This window comes from Onychomys torridus, chromosome 11 (genome assembly GCF_903995425.1).
Source record: "Onychomys torridus chromosome 11, mOncTor1.1, whole genome shotgun sequence".
NCBI classification, from domain to species: Eukaryota; Metazoa; Chordata; class Mammalia; order Rodentia; family Cricetidae; genus Onychomys; species Onychomys torridus.
The window spans coordinates 36780588-36797046 of NC_050453.1; positions in this window are offsets into that span (position 1 = coordinate 36780588).

The window sequence follows — 16459 nt, forward strand, 5'->3', positions numbered from 1 at the left end:
CTGAATGCATGCACCCCTCCCCTGCACCCCCATGTGTACATCTCTAGAATCGACACCATACACTAAGCATAGGACTTCCCACATGTGCTCTTACCATATTGATTTTTTTACCCCTAATTCCCATCGATTGCTATTTTTCATGACTACTTGTAGTCACCCTAAGTTTACATCTTTTTTCTCCATATTTCAACTTGGTTTTCTATAAAGTTGCTGGGTTGGGTTTCTTCTGAAACTTTTTCTGACTTGCAAATCTTTCTGTAGACTTATCTTCTGTTCCCTTCTCCTGGCTTCTAAAGATTTAAGTCATGTCCTTTTCCCACCAGAGGCACTGCCTGGAGCTAAAAAAAAAAAAAAAAAAGAATCCAAGACTGATACATGTCTCCTGCCTCATTGCCACCTGACGGGCAAAGTCTCCTGGGTGGCCACTGCACATAGTTAGTGTACAGCTCTGCTGATGCCAAACACTGGGGATGCATAAGGAGCTCATTCCTGGCAACTTCATGCTCATCTGTTTTCACCAGTGTTCCAAATTCATTCCAGACATAACTGCACTAACAAAGTAAAGTAAAGTTTTGTAGAGCCCAAGGCTCATCATCACCCTCCTGACCTGTAGTATGACTCCCATGGGCTACATATTCTACTATATAGTCTGTTGGGCACCTTAAACACATCATCACATTTATTCACAGACCCTCCTGTAAGGTAAGTAGCATCCTCATTTTATGGGTTTGAAACTCAGAAGTAAATTAGGAAGTCCAGGTTTGGATTCATTAAACTGAAAACGCTAAAATCTTCCTACTTTTGCCGGTCTATGAAGTGGGTCCTTGGCATTTTATTTTCAGACATTAGTATATTTCATGTGAGGTCTAGCTCCCCAGGTATGCAGAAATGACCTTGGAAAACACAATATCATTTCAGACGAACTCATATCTCCACCTAACCTGTCTTAGAGTTACTAATTGCTATGATGAAACACCATGACTAAAAAAGCAGCTTGGGGAGGAAAGGGTTTATTTCCCTTACACTTCCACATCCATAGTCCATCACTGAAGGAAATCAGGACAGGAACTCAAACAGGATGAAACCTGGAAGCAGGAGCTGATGCAGGGGTCCTGGAGGGATGTTACTGTACTGGCTTGATCTTCATGGCTTGCTCAGCCTGCTTTCTTATAGAACCCAAGACCAGCAGCACAGGGATGGCACCACCCACAATGGACTGGGTCCAGATCAGTCACTAATTAAGAAAAGGCTCTACATAGGCTTGTCTACAGCCAGATCTTATGGATCATTTTCTCAACTGAGGCTCCCTCCTCTCCAATAACTGTAGTCTGCTACACACACACACACACACACACACACACACACACACACACACACACACAAACCCAGCTAGCACAAAACCACATGTCTGACATAGCAACCTATGAAGGCAAAGGCCATGCCTCCCCTCCCTATACACTGAATTTTCACTACATGGTTCAATCCAAGTAACAGAAATAAGAGGGAGGAAGTTTTTTTAAAGGTTGGCAAATTCTTTGGAGGGCTGTGAAAACTGATGTTGCCTGGGAAGCCTACTCTGTGGGAAGGAAACAAGCTTCAGAGAAGGGAGGAACGGCAGGATGGTTGGAAAGGGGGCCACTGTGGCTCCAAAAGCCCCTGGTCACCTGGCACACAAGGCATCAGGAGGGGTACCCTCAAGAGCTACAGCACCCAAGGCTCAGCTAAAGAGGAAAAATAGCTTTCTGCAAAAGAGAAGCAGGGGGAAGTCTAAAGAAAATAGGACTCTGATGGGAAGTGGGGGGGGGTGCTCAGGTGACCTCAGGGCTTGCCTAGGATAAGCCTGATCCAGGAACTGGGGGATGATCTAGGACATACGTTACAAACCTCAGCAAGCCAGGAGAGGATGTGAAGTTCCCTTTGAAAGGAGATGAAAGGCATACAGAAACACAGTAAAAAGTGATTGGTAACAATTAAAGATTAGAGCAACTACCGAGCTCGCTCAACTTATTATTCTTTTAAGCGAAGAGTAGAGTCCGGTTGCCATAAATCAATTTACACTTTATGCTATTTTAATAAAGAGGGCTCTGATTTTTTAAAAGCAGATGTGATTTGATTATGTGCTAATCTCTGTCCAATTAGTAGTGTTACTCAGACGCTCTCCAAAACATTTAGAAACAACCAGTTTAAAAGGATGGAAGGCTGACATTGGATTCCTTTTGACATTAAATTACATGTTGAAGCACAGCTAGCAAGGTCCAACCTTACAACCTCATTGTGATGTGCAAACTATCTCGGGTGGGTAGACACAGACCCAAAACAATGACATCCAAGATTTTCACATCTTGCTTTTCACAGAGCCTTCATCCTCCATGGAAGTGTATTTGGTGGTGAAGTTTGTCTAATTAATAGCAAAAAAAAAAAAAAAAATGAGTGGGGTAAAAACCCACACCTCAACCCAAACGCTTCATCACCCTTCCAAATATGTTTTCTGAACTGAGTTCTTTTGTAACATGCAGCTGTGCAAAGCAAGGAGAGGTGGGGGTGGGGAGCAACACAAGCCCACATAGATGTGTGCACACAGTCCACTGCAGCTCTGGGTGGCATAGCTTTGCATGGGCACTGGCACTTAGAGTCCACAACACTTCATAGCAACTCACAGGTCTAACCCAGGGGTGGGGGGTGGGAGATGTAAAGTTAAAGTTCTTGATAAAATCATGACTTGAAATCACAGGCTCTGGAAAGATCATTACCATAACTATTACTGTTGATATTAATAACAAAAACCAGTATTTGCATAATACTTTACATAAATTATATCATAGAACTTTGAAAGATATTTTGCTAACATTTCCAACAAATAACCAGGCAACGAGGGGGGGGCGGGAAACCCTTTGTGTCAGGGGCTCACAGTCTCTCTGTCGTCAAAGACCCCCTTTGTTCTTTTCCCTAGAAGGTTTCTTATTTGGGATATTATTTTGTCTAATTGAGAACCTTTTTTAGAGACTATATTCCATTTTCCCTATCTTTATTCATCAAGAAACAGTGTGCAGTAGTTCACACTACCTCACTGAGTTAATAGAATTCCATGAACTTGGTATTTGAGTTTCTCTCTGGTGCCTTATTGTGAGTAAATCAATTTCAGTTTGGCTTTTTGATATGCTGAGCATAAATTTAAGGTCTCCACTACCACCTTATAGGACTTCTAAGGGTCTTGAGGGCCCCAGACAAGAAAGCACTGATTGAAATAAATTTCAGAAAATATTTTCTTCTTCCATATTTTGTAACTGAAAGTTTTCCTATGCCCACTCAGTACCACCTCCTCATAGTCCCATAGCCGCTCAAACCCAAATGAACACACAGAGGCTTATACTAATTAAAACTGCTTGGCCATTAGCTCAGGTTAACTACTGACTAGCTCTTACATTTAAACTCAGCCCATTTCTGTTAATCTATATGTATCCACATGTTCCATGGCTTTATCTGTGTGTCATCACATGCTGCTCCCTGGACAGTGGGCTGGCATCTCCTGACTCAGCCTTCCTCTTCCCAAAATTCTCCTTGTCTGCTTATCCCACCATTACTTCCTGCATGGCTATTGACCAATCAATGTTTTATTTATCAACTAAATCAGAGCAACACATTCACAGCATACAGAACGACATTCCACAGCAATACTCTGTGGCAGGAATCTTAAAAGGTCTTATTAATGAAATCAAACCCGAGGCCAGTTATTGGGGTGATTGCTGGAAGATCAGAGACATAGAACAAGCCACAGCTATCTCACCTTGCTAGTTCCTCAGGTGATTCTGTTTCCTCAGGCTGGAAGCTTCTGAGTCCTCATCCCAATGGCTCTCAGCTGAACTGTGCTCCTCCAAAGCCTGATTACTTCTCCAGCCAAAATGCTTAACTAACTACATGCTTTACTCACTACAAGCTTTTCTCCTTAGTTCCTGGTCCTCACGCCTTATATACCTTTCTTTTTCTGCCCCCATTCCCTGGGATTAAAGGTTGGGTTTCTGGGATTAAAGGCGTGGGTCACCATGCTTAGCTGTTTCTAAAGTGGCCTTGAACTCAGAGATCTGGCTAGCTCTGCCTCCCAAGTACTGGGATTAAAGGCGTGCACCACCACCGCCCAACTTCTGTTATGGCTTACTCTCCCATTTTCTAGCCACCATTTTTGGCTTTGTTCTAGTGGCTGTCTGTTCTCTGACCCCAGATATGTTTATTTCGGGGAACACACAATATTTCAGGGAACACAATACCCACCACAATACTCCTTTTACATGATATGTACTAATTAAGAAAAATGGGATCAATGTGTAAAGTGCTTCAGATTCCCAGCGCCTACATAAAAGCCAGGTGGGTATGGCCCACTTGGAGGCAGAGACAATAGCTTCCAGAAGCAAATCAACTAGACCAACAGAATGGGCAAGCACAGGGTCTAAACATTGATGTCTAAGGTGGAGAGTGATCAAAGAGGAAGACACCCAAAGTCAACCTCTGGCCTCCAGTCACACAGATGTGTTGTTCATACACATGTGACTGTATATACTAGCATGCACATACAATACATATAAAAGAGAATCTGAAATCTCTTAAGTTGGATATCACAAATCAGTTATTTGAGGACAGACACACCCAAGAAGGTAAGAACTTACCACTGATACTATTTTCACCAAGAAAATATATTGTGAACTAGTCAAAACCACTGCTATCACTGTCCAGCAGAATGCTTAAGGGTGCAGGCCCTGACATTGTTCCCAGGCTCTAATCCTGGTTGTCACTTCTTGGGAAATTTTCTAAATTGTCTAAATGCCTCTATTGCTTCACCTGGTAAACAGGATCATAATAGGCCCATAGACCTATGTGGGACTTTTATGAGTGTGCCCTTACAAAAAGCTTAAGGGCCTGGCACCTGATAAGTGTACAATGCACTTAGCTCCTATTTCTCATTGTGAATGCATGTGATCAGGAACTGTAGCTGCATCCCAAACATTTTCAGAGCCAGAAAGAACCAAATCTAGAAATATATAACAATCTGTTCTTGTTGGATCTTTTATTCCCAACATTATTATAAGAAAGCTGTGTATTTCTGCTATGAGCAAATCTGAAACAGTGTGCATAGAAGGTAGGGGGAGAAGCCTGTGGAGTCAGGCCTTGGTTCAAGAACTTCACCAGCTGCCACCAGCCTGGAAGAGCTTGAGAGAACCCTGAATTCATCAGCTAAACTCACTGAGCCCCAATTTCCCTATTGGTAAAACAGAGGTTATAAGTGGATCCAGAGGCTTTGGAGATTTAATAAGGCAACATATATAAACCGTTGAAGTGTTTTATATACTAAGTCCCCTCTGTAGCAGGCTTTCTTTTAGGCCACCAACCAGCTCCCAAATCATAACACAGAGACTTATTAATTATGAATGCTCAGCCTTATGCTTGTCCCACTAGCTCTTATAACTTAAATCAACCTGTTTCTCTTCATCTACATTTTGCCTCAGGGTTTTTATCTTTCTTTCATTCTGTATGTCCTATTCTGTGTCTGTCTGTCTGGCCCCAGGCATCTCCCTCTCTTTCTCCCTTGTTTTCTTCTCTTCTCTCTAGCCTAGATTCCTCCTACTTATTCTCTCTTCTGGCTGGCCCCACCTATCCCTCTTCTGCCTAGCTACTGGCCATTCAGCTATTTATTAGACCAACCAATGCCTTAGGAAGGCAAAGTGAAACAGCAACACATCTTTACATAATTAAACAAATGCAGCATAAACAAATGTAACACGTCTTTGCCTAGTTAAACAAATGCAACATAAACAAATATAACACATCTTTGCCTAGTTAAATATTCCACAACACCCCTCTTCACTGAAAATTAGCTATCACAATTACTGTCTATCAACACATGAAAGTATTATGTACTGAATCCATGGCAGAAAATATAAGATTTTAAAATCTAAATTCATCCTCATTTACTTGGGCAAATCATTTAGATAAACCAATAATTGGGTTTGGAAATAGAAAGCTAAAAAAATTACTAATTTGTTAGTTTTTTCTTTTCCCTTTGCACATACTAGCTATAGGTTGTGTCAGTATGCATCAACTGGTTCTGCATGCTAATGGATTTATTTAGTTATTCCTCTGTTTGCTTCTGTTAAAGGACTGATTAGTAGACAATTAGCAGATGGTCAGTTTACTCAAAACCATCCAACTGTTCCCCCCCCCCAGTGTTTCTGCTGAATCATATGTCCTGGTGGAGGCCTGTGGAAAGAAGAAATTCTTTACAAAGAGAGCCTTGCACATCCTTGTCCAGAGCTGTCCCTAAGACTGCTCAGATAACTCTCATCTAGCCCTGCTGAGGTCCCTTTCCTCGGCCGCTGGGACATTTCGCCAATGAATCTCTCCAAATCAAGTCTGACAAGGAGACCTTCTCCTTTCTCCCGTACTCTAAACCGAGGTCTTTACAGACTCACTCCATGTTTCTATGGGGAAAACCAAACCCTACCTAAATAATAAAAAGTGGAAAAGTTTCCCCAGGCAGACTCTCTTCTGCACCTTGATTAGCCGAGCAAAATGTAGACATAAAATGCAATTGCTTTTTTTTTTCCCAGATGCTAAAAATGTCAGCCTTGATTTACCCTGACACTCTGACTGACTCAAGGCAGACGTAAATCCTTCATGCCCAACACAATCATTTTTTGACCTGTTCAGTGGTGGAGAGAGGGAGGGCTGGGCATTTGTCTTTCTGGTGCCAGCACCTGGATCTCAATAATACTCCCTTCCTTTATCCCTGGGAGGAGAAATGGCCAGTGAAGAAAGGCAGAAATGGCACAAGTTCTTCATATTTTTTTTTTTCCTGAAGCATCATGCAACAGGGATGATTCTTTAAAAGTGCTTAAAAAAAAAAAAAAAAAAAAAAGAAGGGAAAATCTGTTTCCTATCTCCTGGCCCATAACTTCATCTTGTTTCTGCTTCAAAGACCTTCCCCCTTGGGAAGCAGCCATCTTTCAGCTGAAGAAGAAAATATAGACGGCTGTTCTGCTGAGTTCTTTCCCAGGCTAGCCCAGGTGACATCCCTGGGATCAATAGCAGAGCCAGTAGTTTTGGTATTTTTCGACTGCCCAAGCACAGCCAGGTGGCCTGTTGGTTTGAAAACAGGGCCCGTAGAAACATAGCATGTGAATCATAGTCCATTAAGTGACTGGGTATTTATCAACTAGTGGGCACTATTTAGGGTCTGACCTCACATCTACTCTTTCCTGAGAGGAAATTTGAGCTGATTAATAGGTTCTCAAATGTATGCTTTGTTAGATAGGGTCTCAGGTATTCCAGGCTAGCCTCAAACTCCCTCTGCAGCCAAGAAGGACCCGGAATTTTTAATTCCCCTGCTTCCACCTCTTGAGAGCTACAATTACAGGATAGTCTATGTGATACAGGAGGTTGAAGCCAAACCTTTACACATGCTTAGCCCAGGTCCTAGAATCTTCAAAACAAGCTGATATGTTGCTATTCTTCATCTAGGACTGTACAGGTCCTAGAGTTCCTAAATGTTTGAACTCTCCTGAATCAAAAGGAGATGTGACATAATAGAACTGTGTCCCCTGCTACCCTGCTCTGAGTTAGTATATGATACCCATTTGTCCTCATAAAAGATGCTCTTTTCCTTCCAAATCTGCCAGGGATTCAGATGGGTTAGATGGACATAGCATTACTGAGGCAGACAACATGGCATTACTTCTCCAGCCCATCCTCACCTCTCTCAAAGCCATGATGGCCAAGAGATGGCCTCAGGTCTCACGCCTCAGGCCTCCTATGCCTGCTCTTTGCCAATGAAGTTTGCTTATCCCTTTAGCTTATATTTCTACACCAGGAGGTTTTTTTTTTTTAATAGTAAAGACTGTTTTCCTGTGCCTGGCATCCAGTTGGCATCCAGTAAGGAGCTAAGGAAAGGAATCCTTGCCTTCCTGAAGCACTCATGTTCTAGCCTTTGACCAACCCTCTCAGCAGAAAGGTTTCCCCCCTTTCTAAAGCCAAACATATAGGGGTCTCCTTCCACACAAGCCTGTGTACTCCAACTTCCTTCCTCCTCTTCCTTCCCCAACTCACAAAATTGAGAATTTACGTCCACAGCCCCTCCTACCTATTCAGGATGCCCCCTCCTCCAACCCTGGTGTAGCCAGCCCTGCCTACCACCACCTGCCCACAGCTACTCCAAGAGACAAATGCCTGACTCCAGAGTTTTGGTCTTGAATGCCTGACTCTAGAGTTTTGGTCTTGAATGCCAGAGTTTTGGTCTTAAATGCCTGACTCTAGAGTTTTGGTCTTGAATGCCTGACTCTAGAGTTTTTGGTCTTTGGTAACATGAATTTCTCTGAGTTAAGAGGGCAGAACTAAACACTCACTCCATCAGCAGAGTTTCCTCCAAAGAGTCTCTCATTTGGTGTTCTAAGAAAGGCACAGACCCCTTCATAGCATGGAGATAAGAGAATGCTAAGTGGGGACCACAGAAGGTATTTGCATGAGTTGTTATACATCCCAAGACCTGTGCTCAAGTAATGACTACTCCTGATTCTGGAAAGACGAGCCTGAGGGTTCATCTTCATTACAATCTCTCTGGCTGTGGTCCTCCTAGCAACGCCTTATCTCATTCCACAACTTCCTCTTGGCTCCATCTTTTGCCTTCTCATCCCTTCCCATCTTTCTCTTAGTTGGTAGAGCAGAGCTTTGCCTGAGGTAGAGTGGCTGAGAACTCTTCAGCAACTGTGGACTCCAGCTCAAAATACATTCTCGCTCAGCTCAGCTCCATCCTGCAAATCCAAGAGAAAAGCTGGGGGTTGTGAGTGTTGGGCTTAACACCAGCACTTTGGGTATTCTGAACACCTCGAGATATGTTCTGCTAGGCCCCCCGGCCTTGGAGTCTATATATTATTTAAAAAGAAGGAAGACACGCCTGAAATGAGCTGGAACAATTGCTTAAGGGAAGTGGGAGCAAGGGGAGAGGAAAAAGTGTGTAATTTTTTTTAACTTTTCAGACAGTGCCCTGTTAGTTTTGTTTCTTATTTGGGATACAGCATTAATCATGCTAATATTTTACAGCCCGGCTTCACTCTTTAGTCATTACTTTAATCAAACCCATCAGCGAACGAAGGAACACGTTACCAGGTGGGAATAACTGCTACCGCTCGCTGTTAATTACTTTGCATTTTACAGCAATCAGCAGCAGGGGCTGAGATCATAATAAATTCATGACTTATGGGCCCATAAAATCATTACCGTAGGAAAATATGTTTTATCGGGGATTCGATGGGCCGCTGCTCAGACAGAGATTTCTTGAAGGAAATGACACCCATGAAATTAAACTGATCCTTGCAGTCAGCAGAAATGCAAATGTGCAAAGAGCAAAATTCACCATGAGAGGAAAGGGCTGGCTGCAGTCAGGACTGAGAGCCTCCAAGGTAGACGAGGGGCGTGGCCACAGGAGAGGTGGGCTGGAGGAGCTGAGAGCTCCTGGAGGAAGCCTCAGGAGAGTGCAGTGTGGGAGACAGTCTGTCACGTGGGTTATACCTAAATCACAAATGCAGCCCCATACCATTTCAGAGTCCTTAATCTCTCCCCCACATCTTAATTTCAGCCAGCTTTCCCCATTGCCTCGGGGATGGTGAGAGGTGGTATCAGAGGCCATGGGGATGCAGACACTAAAGCAAAAGGACAAGTCAATAAATCATCCCTGAGAAGGTCCTAGAAGGGAAGGACACTCCCTCCTGCCTCTTCTGCTTCAGCCTCAAGCATCTCTAGTTGACTCTTTGATGGATAGCCACACTTTTTAACTAAGGCCACCTCCCCTGGCTTCTCACCCCATCACCTGTTTGTCTCTATCCTGGCTATGTGGGTCTTTGTATCCTCAGAGCCATAACCAGCGTGTGGGGAATGCTCCCCAAGGAAGGTAACAGCACTCTGGATGTTTGCTTTATTTGGGGGCCCCTCTGTCTTCAAATGTCTCCCCAAATGGAATCATGCCATTTGTTTAGAAATATGCTTCCCTTTCCCTTTGCTTCTTCCAATTATGCTAGACAAACACAGGCCCTTATTCAGTGTTATTTAAGCATGAAATTATAACAGATTCTTTTAAATGCTAAGGCACTAAAAATAAGTCTTTTTATCAAGGCATACCAGGTCCAGATCTAGTAGCTCATTAATTTCCATAAATCAGACAAGTCAAATTCAAACAGAATCCAAGGGAAGAATCCAGGGGAAGGTTTATCTGTTCTTCCTGGGATGACCACCATCCTTGCTCATTATGGAACACATTTCCTAAGGGTTAAGGCAGTTGTCCTCTGGACTTGCACTTTGATGAGCAGTACCACTGAGAAGAGTCACTGTCGCCAGAAAGACTGCAAGGTGTCAAGTCTGAGGTTGAACCCCACTCTACTTGCAAGGATTTACTAACTTCCTGGATCTTAGTTAGACATGCTGGAAACAGGAAGTCATGCCTTTCTTAAGAGTTGCTCAATAAATCAAATGATCACCATCTAGAGCACTTGGGAGGAATTCTGGAGATGTCAACCTACTTCTCCAGCACCCTACCCCAAGGTCAGTCAAGGTTAAACAGCCATCCAGCTCCCTGGAGGAAGCCAGAGCAGCTGAGGACATGCCTGGCACAAGCTGGCACATAGGAACCCAGATGAATGGATGGTGTGGGACATGTGGCTACATTCCCACCTGTCACTGTGACTTTCAGAAATATGTACTGTGTTCCTCAGTTCTGGGGAGATTTGGAACCCGGTAGGAGAGTGATATCCTCCAGAAATAAAAGGCATCTCAGCCCCCACCAAGATGCACCACCTCACTTTACCCCACTTTAGTCTTTCTCTTACCTTTATCTTTTTGAAATTAGTTGGTAATAAAGAGGAGAGCCCATGTCATTCTTTGTCTCAGGATCCTTCCCCACTTACCCAAAGCAAAGTCTAAGAAAGCACCCCCACAGTCCCCACCTGGGTCCCCAGTGGCAGTGCTGGAAGTAAAGTTCAGCAAGGTCTCCACTCTGCCTCAGCTACAAAGTTCTTCACTCTGTGAAGAAAAGCAAGGCTGGTCTTGCCTCCCTCATCTAGTTCTGCTGGCAGCCTCCAGCCCGGCCTGCTGCCTCGGCACCAGAGCAGGGGAAACTGTTGAGGAGCTGAGGAGAAAATTAGTTTAAAGCAAGAAACCAAGAAATGCAAGCACCCCAGCTTTTCATCTTACCGAAGAACAGAGCATTAATTAATATAACTCTGAATCACTAGTGAAATGACCTTAGTTGGGTGTTGACCTTTTAGCCATGTCCATGTCTTTAAAAGACCTTTGCAATGGGTTAAGTTAAACAATCGAACATTTGGAGAATAAGGGGGTTTTACTTATGTAAAATTCTTGGAACCATGTAAGAATAATTGCAGAAAGCAGAAAAGTACCTGAGGTGAACAACCCCCAAAGACCACCACCTGAGATTATCCTCTGGCCTCCATACACATGTTCGTACACATGCACAAATACCCACATACATGTGTATATGTATACACAAATGTACACACCTACACATACAAAGATAAGATGACTAAAGTTTATGAATATCTATTATGATCAGCAATCACAACCATTCATAGTTCTTACTGGATTATTATCTTGTTATTAAACAGTTATTATCATGAATAAGGAGCCTAAACTCTGGCAAATGCCAAAGCACTTGGACAAGTGATACCAGAGTGCCCATGCCAGCTGAGAATCTTCTGGTTACATGTAGAATTAACTATTTTATTCAGCTTCTCTTGAAAATTCACATAGATAACATGTAGCTTAGTCATTTGACTTTACATTTAAACTCTCTTTTGATGTAGCTAGACTTTCAAATCAATCTTACCTTAGCCTTTAAGCATATGAAGAAAGAGCCAAAGTCAAGAGAAAAAGAAATTAACATTGTCCTGCCTATACATGCATGCTTTGGAGTCACCAAATTGCATAGACTACTCAAAAATGTTTATTTTGTTTGACTTTTTCTTTTTAAACAAAACTATATTTTTAAGGAAACAAAACAATTCTTTTGATTTTTTTTCCTTTGTTCTTGAGAATTTCATTCAGGTATTTGATGAAATATGATCATAACTATCCCCATTTCCTCCCTCCAGTGCTCCTCATATTTCTCCAATACATTCCCCTCCAACTTTGTCTTGTTTTCTTTTTGTTTTGTTTTTTAATAACTCACTAGGTCCAGTTAGTAACAGTGTAGACATATTGTTCCTTCCATGTCATGAACACATACCATTTTCTGTTGTCTGTGGGCTGTCATCATAGTGAAACCTGAGAAACGTATCAGCTGCTACTGTTGAACAGAAAACCGTGTCATCACTGACAATCCATTTGGAAATGACAGTAGAGCACCTGCTTTAAAAGGAAGAAAGAAGATAGTCATCACACATTGCACATCCTCCTGTGCCGTCCTTATTAGAGTTGACCCTAGTCACCAGCTGTAAGGCACATGTCACTATTCCCTTTTTACAGGTAAGAATACTGAGGTCTGAACTGACTTCTCTGTTGCCCACCCAGATAGGAAGATGGATGTTAGAGCTCCATTATTCAGGGAGAGAGCTCAATGGGGCATAACTGTCTTGGAAGGAGAGCAAACGTCGTGGTTGAATTGTAGTTACACTAAAAAAGAAGTATTTTGTTATTTATCTCAAATTTAACTGAGCATAAATCTGGCAAATTTATTTTGTTTTCAAGTTGTTTTGTGTATCTTTTACTTTATATTTGACATTTTGTTTAACTGGTGTTTTTATTAAATTATGCAAAAAAATGGATGTATGTTTTTTGGTTTTTAATAAACAAAGGTAGTAATGTGCATCTTGTGGATTTATGGAGGATTTTTTTTTTCTCTAGAAGCTGCTGCTCATACCCAAAGCTGCCTAAACTGCAGCCTTGGAGTTCCAACCAGGAAGAATAAAGATGTGTTCTCTTTCCCCACAGGCTGTTCTTCTGTGTTTTCAATATATTTTTTTTTAATTAAAACACTGTGATCATTATACTCCAAAGGATTGTGATTTTTATCTTGCTTTTCATCTGGGCTTTTACAAAGGAGATATTTGAGACTCTTCTCTTATCTCACAAATTGGTGGTGATGTTCAAAACCAAAGTGTTTTCAGCTCTGGACAAGATGGTAGATGAGCACAGACGGCTGGTTCCTCCACCATGCCATCCCTGTAAGAAATAAGTGCACAAGGGGAGAGCATGAAATCACAACTTGAAAAAAAAAGTCAACATGGAACCTTGCCTTGAAGATGCTAATGGGGTGCAGATAGGCAGGGCACAAACTAGGTCAACTGGTACCTCCTAGCCTAAAAGAACCTCTTTTCCATCCTCCAGCTCACCAGAACCAATACACGAGAGACTGACCTTTCTCACATAATAAGCACATTACCAGAGTAGCCAGTATCCCTGCAAGAGTCTAAGCTTACAGCCGGGCGGTGATGGAACACGCCTTTAATCCCAGCACTCAGCAGGCAGAACCAGGCAGATCTCTGTGAGTTCGAGGCCAGCCTGGTCTACAGAGTGAGCTCTAGGAAGGCACCAAAACTACACAGAGAAACCCTGTCTCAGGGGTGGGGGTGTGGAGAGAAGAGTCTTAAACTTACAGCCTAAATGTGAAATGCCTCAAAAGGGAAACTACAGCTATAGTGAGAGGATGAGCTGTATGGCATAAAAGGGAGGAAAAGGGAAAGCAGAATCTCACCATCGAAAGAGGGTCGCCTCCAAAGATGGTAAAGAAAAATGAGGAAAACAATCAGGATTATTAATTCATCTAACATATCCATGGAATTCAGAGTACCAAAAAATTAAGAAAAAATGCAGTCGTAAATTTAAAATTTGAGAGAACAAGAAAGAAACGATTTATAAAGAATCAGGTTGCTGCTAGATTCAGTAATAGCATTAGAAACAGGGAGACATGGTGTGACGTTTGTAAGGCTTCTGTAAGAACTTGAAACCCAGAACGAAATAGGACAATGTGCTGTTGTTCACACTTACCACCGTCTACATTACTAGCATTTCTCATCAGACCCTCGGGACAGAAGGATGTACTTTGGCTCACAGTCTCAGAGGCTCCAGGCCACAGTCCTTGGCTCCACTGATTTTAGGCCTGTGATGTGGCAGAGCACCATGCTGGCAAAGCATGTTGAGGAAGAGACTGTTCACCTCACAGAATATAGGACACAGAGTGCAAGGTGTATGGAGCAGGTATACTTTCAAAGACCCACCTCCAACTATCTGTATTTTCCAACTAGCCTTTGTCTCCTACTTTTCACTGTCTTCCAATAAGGTTACTTGAACATGAAGTCATTGAGGTATTATTCTTCTCGGGACACCAGTGGCCTCCAGAAACACCCATAGGTATGCCTTATTAGTCTCCTAGGAATTTTTCAATCCAATCAAGTTGAGTTTAGCCATCACAGAATAATAAAAGTACTCTTAAGCATAGAGAGTTTAATCAAGGACCACACTAAAGGCATGATGGAAGAATTCTCAAAGCAGAGAAATAAACCCACTAGGTACAGCAGATATTACTGAAATTAAAGTTCACCAAATATTTCTACTTCTTTCTTTGGCTTTTGTCTTTTAAAAAAATCGAAGAGAAGGAAGATATTAGTATTTACAAAAATCAAAGTTCCAGGACGTATCAACATAACCAGATGTGGTGATCAGGAAACATTAGAATTGTCAATGTAGTTGTCTTGTTAGAAGAGAGATGGAGACAGAGAGAGATAAAGATGGGGAGATGGGGGTGAGTAACTGGCTTTAAACATCAACAGATTAAATTAATGTAAGTATGGGTCTTAAAGTCAACCATCAGAAAATCAAAATTATAATTAAAGACTATCAATATATTCAAAGAAGAGAAAAGGAAACAAAAAGAAAATACTACAAATGGGGGAAAAGTGAGATAATAGAAATAAGGTCTAGTTGTAATTAGAATAAATATAAATTCATTAAAACCATTAATTAAAGAAAGGACTTCTTAGTTTTTTTAAGTCAACAATATATCACCTGCACACACACACACACACACACACACACACACACACACACAGGTTAGAAATAAAAGTATGATAAATACATGTTAGTAAAATATGGACCAAAGGAAGCTTAGTAGTGACCTTTGGTAACTGGACAAGATAAACTTCAAAGCCAAAGCTTTTGAAAGGCAACAAAGGAGAATCACAGCTATTCCTGACAGGACGGGGAGAACAAAAGATGGTGCATTCATGTGCACACATCTAATACGCTTATACATAAAACAACAGCAATCTAGACTGCAGAGGGAAGGGCATTAGTGAACAATGGTCAGTCATGGTGGTAAATTCATTAGAAACAAAGGAACAAGAGATGACAAACACCTAACTGCCACCATCAGGAAGTCCTCCAAGAAGAAAGGATCTGCATGGGAACTCTGCTCACTGTAAGTAGATGATACACTTCTAAGTCCAACCCTGTTACAAACATAAACTACATATTAGATTGTTAAAATGATCTCAGTAAATTACCAAAGAACCATAGCACACAGACTATTTCTTCAACAATACCAAATTGGAATGGGAAATTATCAAAAAAGGTGACAGACACGGTGTGTTTGGAATCAAAATCACATCTTATTAAACAGTTCTTCAGTTAAACATGAAAGAAGAAATCTGGAAGAATTTAGGAATGAATGATAATTAAAACACTGCCTGTCAAAATCTGTAGGACATTAGTAAAGTCATGCCTAGAGAAAAATTTTATAGCTTTAAATAAATTATCAGAAAATATGAAAAGTGAAAAACATTCACCAAGCACCAAGCAAAGGAGGGAGGTTGAAAAGGGTTGGAGGGAACCCAAGAAATGAAAATAATAACAGCAAGTGCAAAACTCCAGGCGGTGGGACACCATGTTAATGGCAACAAAAATTCCTCGTGTGAGGGAGGGTTACAATTTTCCTCTTTTCTTCTTGAGCAGACATTCCAGCGGTCTTCATATTTTATTCTCATTAAGCAACAAGCACAATACCCTTTGAATGTTAATTTCCTGCCCCAGCTTGTTTATAGGACAATTCCATTCTAAAAATTTTTCAAAACATTATGACTTCCAGTCTTAAATGCTGTTCCTAAAAATGCAAAAGGAGAGAAAGCCATCTAGATAATCCTATGAAAAAAAATATTGATTCTGAAAGCAGACAGCAACAATGAGAAGAGAAAATTCTAGAACTTTATTACTTATTAACAGATACAAAGATACTAAAAAAATAAAAAGCAGAATCAACAGTATTTTGAGTGAATGAGTGAGTGAGTAAGTGGCCAAGCTTGAGTGGTGTTATCCAAGAGTGCATTAACAACTCAGCAACACTTTAGACCGACAGCCGTGGAACCTGCATGGGACCAGACTAGTCCCTTTGCATACAGGAGACAGTTGTGTAGCTGGG